Raw genomic sequence first — 9,644 nt, 5'->3', positions numbered from 1 at the left:
CTTTTTATTTGTAAATGTAATTATTTTGTTGAAAATTCTTTTTTTGAAAATTCAACTATTTACTTGTAAATTTAATTATTAGGTTAACAATTCTTTTTTTTTTAAATCCATTTCTTTCTTTGTAAATGAAATGGTTATGTTGAAAATTCATTTTTTTGTGAAAATTTTATTTTTTTAGTAAAAGATTAATTTTCGTTATTGGAGATTCACCTCTTTATTTATAAATTTAACTATTATGTGGCAATTTCAAATTGAGAGTTCTATTTTCAATCAATTTATACGGTTTTCGATTCGTTTTTATGTAAAAAACTCCCCTAAAATATTTTTGCAACAAATTTATTTGTTTAAAAGTTATTAACAATCAAAGTTCTTGATCATTTTTTTCCAAAAATGGATTGCTCGCGAACGGTTCATTATTGCGTTCAAAATACTTTTTTTTTTAAAGATCCATCTATTTATTTGTAAATTAAATTATTATGTTGAAAATTCTTTTTTTTTAAGATTCATGTCTTTGTAAATTTAATTATTTTGTTAAACCTTTAATTTTGTGTTCGAAGATTAATTTCTTTATTTGTGAATTTAATTATTATTTTGAAAATTTATTATTTTTTTAAAGTTTTTTTTTAAATTACATTTTTATGTTGAAGATTCATCTCTTTCTTTGCAAATGAAACTATTATGTTGAACGCTCTTTTTTTCTGAGTAAATTTTTTGATTGAAAATTGAAAATTCTCGTTTAAAACTAATTTTTTCTTGTTGAAAATTCAGCTCTTTACTTGCAAATTTATTTATTTTGTTAAAAATTAATTTTTTGTGCGGAAAATTCAGTTTTTAATGAATATTAAACTTTTTATTTGTAAATTGAATTATTTTTTGAAAATTCTTTTTTTAAAGATCTATCTCTTTATTTGTAAGTTTAAATATTATGTTAAAGTCATTTTTTTATTTTATTAGAAAAAAATTTGTTGGTTGAAGATTCATCTTTTTCTTGGCAAATTTAATTAGCATGTTGAAAATTCTTTTTTTTTTTAATTCAAGACTTTCTTTTTAAAATTAACTATTTTGTTAAGCCTTCATTTTTTGTTGCAAGATTAATCTCATTATTTTTAAATCTAACTATTTGGTTAAATATTCATTTTTTGGTTAATTTTCATCTATTTCTTTTTAAATTGAATTATAATATTAAAAATTAATCTTCGTTGTTGAAGATTTATCTCGTAATTTAAAAATTTAACTACTATGTTAAAAATTCTTTTTTTTTAAGATCCATCTCTTTCTTTGCAAATTTAATTATTATGTTGAACACGCTTTTTCTAAATAAGTTTTTTGGTTGAAAATTCATTTTTGGTTAAAGATTCATATATTTCTTTGGAAATTCAATTTTTATGTTGAAAATTCATTTTTTGTGTGAAAAATTTATTTTTTTAGTAGAAGATTAATTTTCGTTGTTGGAGATTCATCTGCTTATCTGTAAATTTAACTATTATGTTGAAAATTCTTTTTTTTTAAGATTCTTCTCTTTATTTTTAAATCAAATTATTTTTTTGAACATTTATTTTTTGGTTAATTTTCATCTATTTCTTTTTCAGTTTAATTATTATATTAAAAATTAATCTTCGCTGTTGAAAATTTATCTCGTTATTTGAAAATTTAACTATTATGTTCAAAATTATGTTTTTTGAAGATCTATCTCTTTATTTGTAAATTTAATTATTATGCTGAAAAGTCATTTTTAAAATCATTTACAAAATAAATAAATTTGTTGGTTGAAGATTCATCTATTTCTTTGCAAATTTAATTATTATGTTGAACACCCTTTTTTTAACTACATTTTTTGGTTGAAAATTCATAGATTTCTTTGAAAATTAAATTGTTATGTTGAAAATTAAATTTTCTTGTGAAAATTTGATTTTTTTAGTAAAAGATTAATTTTCGTTGCTGGAGATTCATATCTGTATTTGTAAATTGAATTATTATGTTGAAAATTCATGTTTGTTAAATTCATGTCTTTCTTTGAAAATTTAATTATTTTGTTTAACCTTCACTTTTTTGTTTGAAGATAAATCTCTTTATTTGTAAACTTAATTATTATGTTAAAAATTCTTTTTTTAAATTCATCTCTTTATTTATAAATCTAATTATTTTTCTTAAAAATTCATTTTTTTGGGTGATTTTCATCTATTTCTTTTTTAATTTAATTACTATATTGAAAATTAATCTTCGTTTTTGAAGATTTATCTCGTTATTTGAAAATTTAACTATTATGTTCAAAATTCTTTTTTTTTAAAGATCTATCTCTTTATCTGTAAATTTAATTGTTATTTTGAAAAGTCATTTTTTTAAATTCATTTAAGAAAAATTAAATTTATTGGTTGAAGATTCATCTCTTTCTTTGTAAATTTAATTATTATGTTAAAAATTCGTTTTTTTTTGTTAGAAAATTGATTTTTCTTGCTAAAATCTGAGTTTTATTGTAAATTAAAATATTTTATTGAAATACCAAATATTAAATTTTTCCTCAATTCACTTAAAACATTTTTTTAAAAGTTTAAATAACTGTTTGTTTTAAACAATTTAAAATTAATTAAACTTCTTCGCCTGTCAAAGAATTCTTCCACGTACCAATAATAGTATTTGGTATTTAAATTACAAATCTCCATTATTTTAAATACCAATTACTAAAATTTTTTTATTGAAAACTTATCTTTTTTGGTTTAAAATTAAATTACTAGGTTGAATGTTTGAACCGACTTAAAGTTGATCGACAATATTTAAAAAATTTTTTTAATGTAGCTTTATTCTTTTCGTTAAAAATTTATCTATTTTGTGGAAAAGTGAATTATTTTGATAATATTATTATTTTCTTAAATTGATATTTTTAACTGAAAACTTAACCATTCAACTTTTGGTTGAAAATGGATTTTTTAGTTGATAACGAATCTCTTTTGTTGAAAATTCATCTTTTTGATGAAATTATTTAATAATTATGAAATTATTTCACAGGCGGAGAAGTTTAATTAATTTTCAATTGTTTAAAACAAATGATGATTTAAACAATACAAAAATATTTTTTTATGATGTTTTAAATGATTAAGAACTTTGATTGTTAATAACTTTTAAACAAAAACATTTTTTGCAAAAATATTTTAGGGCAGTTATTTTGATATAAAAACGAATATTAAACTGTATAAATTTATTGAAAAGAGAACTATCGATTTAAAAGTGGCGCAATTGAAATATTTTTACACTGTTGAATTTTCAACATAACAATTAAATTTACAAAGAAATAGATGAATCTTTAACCAAAAATGTATTTCCAACTTAATAATTACATTTGCGAATAAAGAGATAAATCTTCAATCAAAAAATTTAATTTTCAACCAAAAAATTTACTTAAAAAAAAGAGTGTTCAACATAATAATTAAATTAGGAAAAAAGAAATGAATCTTCAACCAACAAATTGATTTATTTTTTTAAACTTTTAAAAAAATGGCTTTTCAACATAATAATTAAATTTACAAATAAAGAGGTAGAGCTTTAAAAAAAAATTGTGAACATAATAGTTAAATTTTCAAATAACAAGATAAAAATAATTATCAACCAATAAATTTATTTTTAAAATAAATTTTCAACATAATAATTAGGTACATTTGTAAAGAAAGAGATGAATTTTCCACCAACAAATTTAATTTAGAAAAAATGATTTTTCAACATAATAATTAAATTTAAAAATGAAGAGATTAATCTTCAAACAAAAAAATGAAGGTTTAACAAAATAATAAAAGAGAAAGAGATGAATCTTAAAAGAAAATGAATTTTCAACATAACAATTAAATTAACAAACAAAAAGATGAATATTAAAAAAAAACAAGAATTTTTAACGCAATAATTAAATTCACAAGTAAAGAGTTGAATCCTAAAAAAATGAATTTTCAACAAAATAATTAAATTTACAAATAAAAAGTTGAATATTCATCAAAAATTGAATTTTCCACAACAAAATTAATAAATTTACAAGTAAGGGATGAATTACAAAAAAAATTAATTAGTTTTCAAAAGATAAATTTAATTTTCAATCAAAAAATTAACTTTGAAAAAAAGAGTGTTAAACATAACAATTACATTTGCAAAGAAAGAGATGAATCTGCAACCGACAAATTTAATTTAAAAAAACAAATTTAAAAAAAAAACGAATTTTTAACATAATAACTAAATTGACAAATACAGAGATGAATCTTCCAACAAAATAGAAAAACGAATTTTCAAAAAAAAAGAAAGTTTAACAAAATAATTAAATTTACAAAAAAAGACCCGAATTTTACAAAAAACACATTTTTAACATAATAATTAAATTTAAAAATAAAGAGAAGAATCTCTGACCAAAAAAATTAATATTAAAAGAAATTAATTTTTAACAAAACAATTAAATTAACAAGAAAAGAGATAAATTAAAACTGATGACATTTCAAAAAAGAATTAGTTTTCAACCAAAAAGATAAATGTTCTACATAATAATTGAATTAACAAATAAAACGATTATTCTACAACCGAAAAATTTAATTTTCAATCGAGCAATTTAATTTTTTTAAAAATGAGTTTTCAACGTAATTGTTAGATTTACAAGGAAGGAGATGAGTCTTCAACAACGAAATTGAATTTAAAAAATGAATTTTCAACATAATAATTGAATTTAAAAAGAAAGAGAAAAATATTAAAAACAAGAATGTTTGATTAAAAAATAAATTTTCAAACAAGTATTTGAATTTTTAACAAAAGAAATACGAATTCTCAAAGAAAAATATGATAGTTGATATTTTAAATGACAAGATTTTAATTTTAAATCCAAAAAACTTGAATTTAACCAAAAAGGACAATGTTTTCCTCAACCAAAGAAAATTAATTTTTAATCAAACAGTTGAATTTTCAAACTAAACATTTTCAACCAAAAGAGACAAATTCTTAACAAAAAATGTAAAACATGATATTTCAACCAAAAAACATTTTTATTTTAAATCAGAAACAGTTATATTTTGCCACCAAAATTTAATTTTAAACAAATTACTTCAATTTTCAACCTAATATTTCAATTTTCTACTAAATATTTAAATTTTTGAGCAAAAAATATATTTTTTCTACATAACAGTTGAACTTTCAACTTTAAACAAAAATTAAAATAAATTACATCCAATTGTTGAATTTTCAATCAGAAAAGGCAAATTTTCGACAAAATAATTTAATTTCCCACCCAAGAATATGAATTTCAATAAAAAAGTTAATTTTTAACCAATAATATAATTTTAAAAAATTTTGTTGAATTTTAAGTTAAGAAAGTAGTTTTTAACCGAAAAAGTAAACCTATTTTCAAATGAAATTATGAATCTTTAACCAAAAAACTTAATTTTTAAGAAAGTTTTAGCGAAGGAGTTGAACTTTCTTCCTAAAAAGATTAATTTCCAACAAAAAGTATAAAAACTAATATTTCAAAATAAAAATATTTCAGTTCAAAATACACAATAGTTTGATTTAAAAAACGAATTTGCAATAAAACATTTCGATAATCAACAAAAACGGACTAATTAACTAAATTTTAATCTAAAAAACTGTTTTTGAATAAATAAAAAAATCTAAATTAGACAAAATATTTTTTTTTGCCTTACAACAACATAAAACCCTTTTTCTCTTCATATTGATCATAATAAGCGTTAAAACAATAATGAATATGCTCTTATTTAATTTTTTTCTATTCAATGGCAAATATTTTTATTCATATTAATAAATATTTAAGAAATTAATTTTTAACAAAAAAATTAACGAGTTAAATTAGTGCAATGAATTTAAAAAGGAAGAAGATTAAATCGGGAGGTTTAAGTTACATTTATTATTTTGTTGAAAATTCAACAATTTTGTTCAAAAGTTATACATTTTTTATTAAAAATTTCGTCTTTTTGGTTTAAATTCAACTGTTTTGGGACTGAATTAAAAAATGTCTGTTTTAAATATTTGAAATATGTTTAGTTGAGAATTCATCTTTGGTGGATGGAAATTAAACTACTTAGTTGAAAGTGGATCCACTTTGTTAGAAATTCATTTCTTCAGTTTATAATTCATCACTTCAGATTAAAAAACCTTTTTTTTTGTTCAAAATTTAAATATTTAGTTAGAAATTATTCTTTTTTTTTTTTGTTGATAATTTACATTTTTTGTTCAAATTTTATTTCTTCAATTGAAAATTAGTTTTTATTTATTGAAAAATTAATTTTTTTACTGATAATATAATTATTTTGTTTAAAATGTATATGTTTTACGTAAAAATTCAATTATTTTTGTTTATTGAAAATTTGTCCCTTTTCGTAGAAAAGTCGCTTTAATTAAATTTGCACTTTTCTGGTTGAAAATTCGACTATTTTGTTCAAAATTAGAATTTTTTTTGGTCCAAATATTATTTTTCTGTCCGAAAATGAAATTATTCTATTTTATTAAAAATGTATCTTTCCTATTAGAAAATTCAGGTACTTTGTTAAAAATTTGTCTTTTTGGCAGAAAACTCATCTTTTGAGTTGAAAATTCAATCATTTGGTTAAAAATAAATTTTTTGTTAAGGATTCATGATTTTAGTTAAAAATTTATTTTCTTGTTTAAAAATTTAAGTAATTTGTTGAAAATTCGTTTGATTAGTTCAAAATTCATTTTTTCAGCTCAAAATGTAACTACTGCATTTTTGATTAGAAATATATCTTGTTGAAAATTTATTTTTTTGATTGGAAATTAGTTTTTATTTATTAAAACGTTATTTTTTTATTTAAAAATTAACTATTGAATTTTTTATCGAAGTTTTAGTTTGTTTGTGTGAAAATGTAACTATTACGTTCGAAATTTATTTTCTTTGTTTTAAAATTAATTTAATTACTGAAAACTTAACTATTTTGTTTTAAATTCAAAATTTATCTATTTTAGGTGAAAATTCGACTATTTTTTGTTGCTGAAAATTTGTCCCTTTTGGTAGAAAAGTCTCTTTAGTTAACAATTTATCTTTTCGGATACAAATTGATTTGTTTTGTTAAAAATTTAACGATTTTGTTGAAAATTAACTCTTTTGTTGAAAGATTTATGTATTTTGTAGAAAATCTGTCATTTTTATAAAAACGTTAATATTTTGGGTAAAAAATGTAATTATTCGGTTAAAGATTCAGTTTTTTTGTTTGAAGATACATAATTTTAGTAAAAACGTTCACTTCTAAGACTAAAAATTTAATAATTGCATTTTTCGTGGAAATTTTTTTTTTAGAAAATTAAGCGTCTTGATTAAAAATTTATTTGTGTAGTAGAAAATTGAACTATTTTGATGAAAATTAGTTTTTTGTTGTTTTCAAAATTAATATTTATTTTACTAAACATTTAAGTATTCTCTTTTTGGTTAAAAATTCATTTCATTTTGTTAAAAAAATTCTTTTTGTTAGAAAATTAATCTTTTAGGATGAAAATTCAACCATTTAGTTAAATATAAATTTTTTGATTGAAGATTCATGATTTTAGTTAAAAATTTATTGTCCTGTTTGAAAATTTAACTAACTTGCTGAAAATTCGTTTTAGAAGTTTAAAATTAATTTTTTAGCTCAAAATGAAACTATTGTATTTTTGGTTAAAAATTTATCTTCTATTGTTTATTACATATTTATTTATTTAGTCGGAAACTTGTCTTTCTGGGTTTAAAAATTCTATTTCTTCAAATTTATATTTTTAGTTTGAAAACTTAACTGTTTTGCAGGAAGTTCGTCGTTTTGGCTTGAAAATTCTTCATTTCGGATCTGAGTTTCTTTATATTTATTTTTTTTTTTTAAATGATTCAGCTTTATTTGACAATTTAACTAATTTGTTGAAATTTTCTATTTATGGTTCAATTCAACTGTTTTTGATTGAAAAAATAAAAATTAGGTGGGAAAATAACGAATATTACACTTTTTGTTTAGAACTCAAATTTTTAGATCGAAAATTCATCATTTTGGTTTAAAATTTAACAATTTTTTTGAAATTCAAAATTCATGCATTTTTAAATGAAATTTGTCTTTTTCATATACAATTAATATTTTGGGTTGAATATGTAATTATTCGCTTAAAAATTCAATTTTTTTGGATTAAAGATACATAATTTTAGTTGAATTAATCTAATCGAAAATTAAACTAATTTCCTTAAAGTTCGCCTTTTTTGGTTAAAAATTAATTTGTTGAAACTACAAAATAACTTAAAGTAGTTTTTATATGGATACATAAATATGAATTTTGCAAGATCGCGCAAAGTCCCTAATCTATATGCATTTATATCTATTGCCCCAACTCGTAATCTTTTTGGAACTACAAAAATAATTTGAAGTGGCTACTATATAATTTTGAAAATAGGATTTTTTTAACATCGGGTAAAGTGCCGACTTCTATATGCATTTATACGTATGCTCCCAATGGGTAATCTATATGGAATTAAACACAGGATTTGAAGTCGTTTCTATATGGATTTATAAGAGGGACTTTTCTGACGACGCTTTAAGTATCTACTTCTATATGGACCTACCATAAAATAATGTAATATGGTGTAACAGTACGTAACATTAAGTAAAGTAATGCAACATAATCTTCTGCATTATGCTAGATTATTTTACAGAATGTTGCATAATTTGAAATTATGTTACGTCATTTTACATAACTCTTTGTACAGACACATATAGATGACAATTTGGAAACATGCATATAGATCTATGTAGATGCAAAATTGGGAAGATGCATATAGATCCATATAGATGCAAAATTGATAATATGCATAATATATCCATAAAGATGATAAATTGGGAAGATGCATATTTACCCTTATAGATGACAAATTGAGAAGATGCATATAGATGCATATAGATCCATACAGATGACGAATTGGAAAGATGTATAACGATCCATTAAGACGACAAATTGAGAATATTTATATAGATCCATATAGATAACAAATTAAGAAGATGCATATAGATTCACACAGATCAAAAATTGCAAAGATGCATATAGATCCATACAGATGACGGATGGAGATGACGAATAAAAATAATGCATATAGATCCATATACCTGATTAATTATGAACATGCATATAGATCCGTACAGAAGCCAGATTGGGGAGATGCATATAGAGCCATATAGATGACGAATTGGGAAGGTGCATATATAATATAGATCCATATAGATGAGAAATAGGAAAGATGCATCTAGATCCATATAGGTGACAAATTGGGTATATGCATATAGATCCATATATATAATAAATTAGGAAGATGCATATAGATCCACATAGATAAAAAATTGGGAAAATGCCTATAGATCCATACACATGACTGATTAAAAAGATGCATATAGATTCATATAGATGACAAATTGAGGTGAGGAATAAAAATAATGCATATAGAGCCATATAGATGACGAATTGGGAAGGTGCATATATAATATAGATCCATACACATGACTTATTAAAAAGATGCATATAGATTCATATAGATGACAAATTGAGATGAGGAATAAAAATAATGCATATAGATCCATATACCTGATTAATTATGAACATGCATATAGATCCGTACAGAAGCCAGATTGGGGAGATGCATATAGAGCCATATA

The 9,644-nt window shown here is 21.0% G+C and overlaps 1 protein-coding gene across 2 annotated transcripts in view; it reads right to left on the bottom strand.

Moving 5' to 3' along the window:
* The window catches only part of LOC117179509 (androgen-induced gene 1 protein-like), a 95,282-nt gene that overhangs the window by 51,769 nt on the left and 33,869 nt on the right, over positions 1-9,644 (bottom strand). The window lies entirely within an intron of this gene.

Source organism: Belonocnema kinseyi, chromosome 9 (assembly GCF_010883055.1).
Source record: "Belonocnema kinseyi isolate 2016_QV_RU_SX_M_011 chromosome 9, B_treatae_v1, whole genome shotgun sequence".
NCBI lineage: Eukaryota > Metazoa > Arthropoda > Insecta > Hymenoptera > Cynipidae > Belonocnema > Belonocnema kinseyi.
The sequence above is the reverse complement of the archived record's forward strand: the minus strand, read 5'-3'. Positions and strand labels throughout refer to the sequence as shown.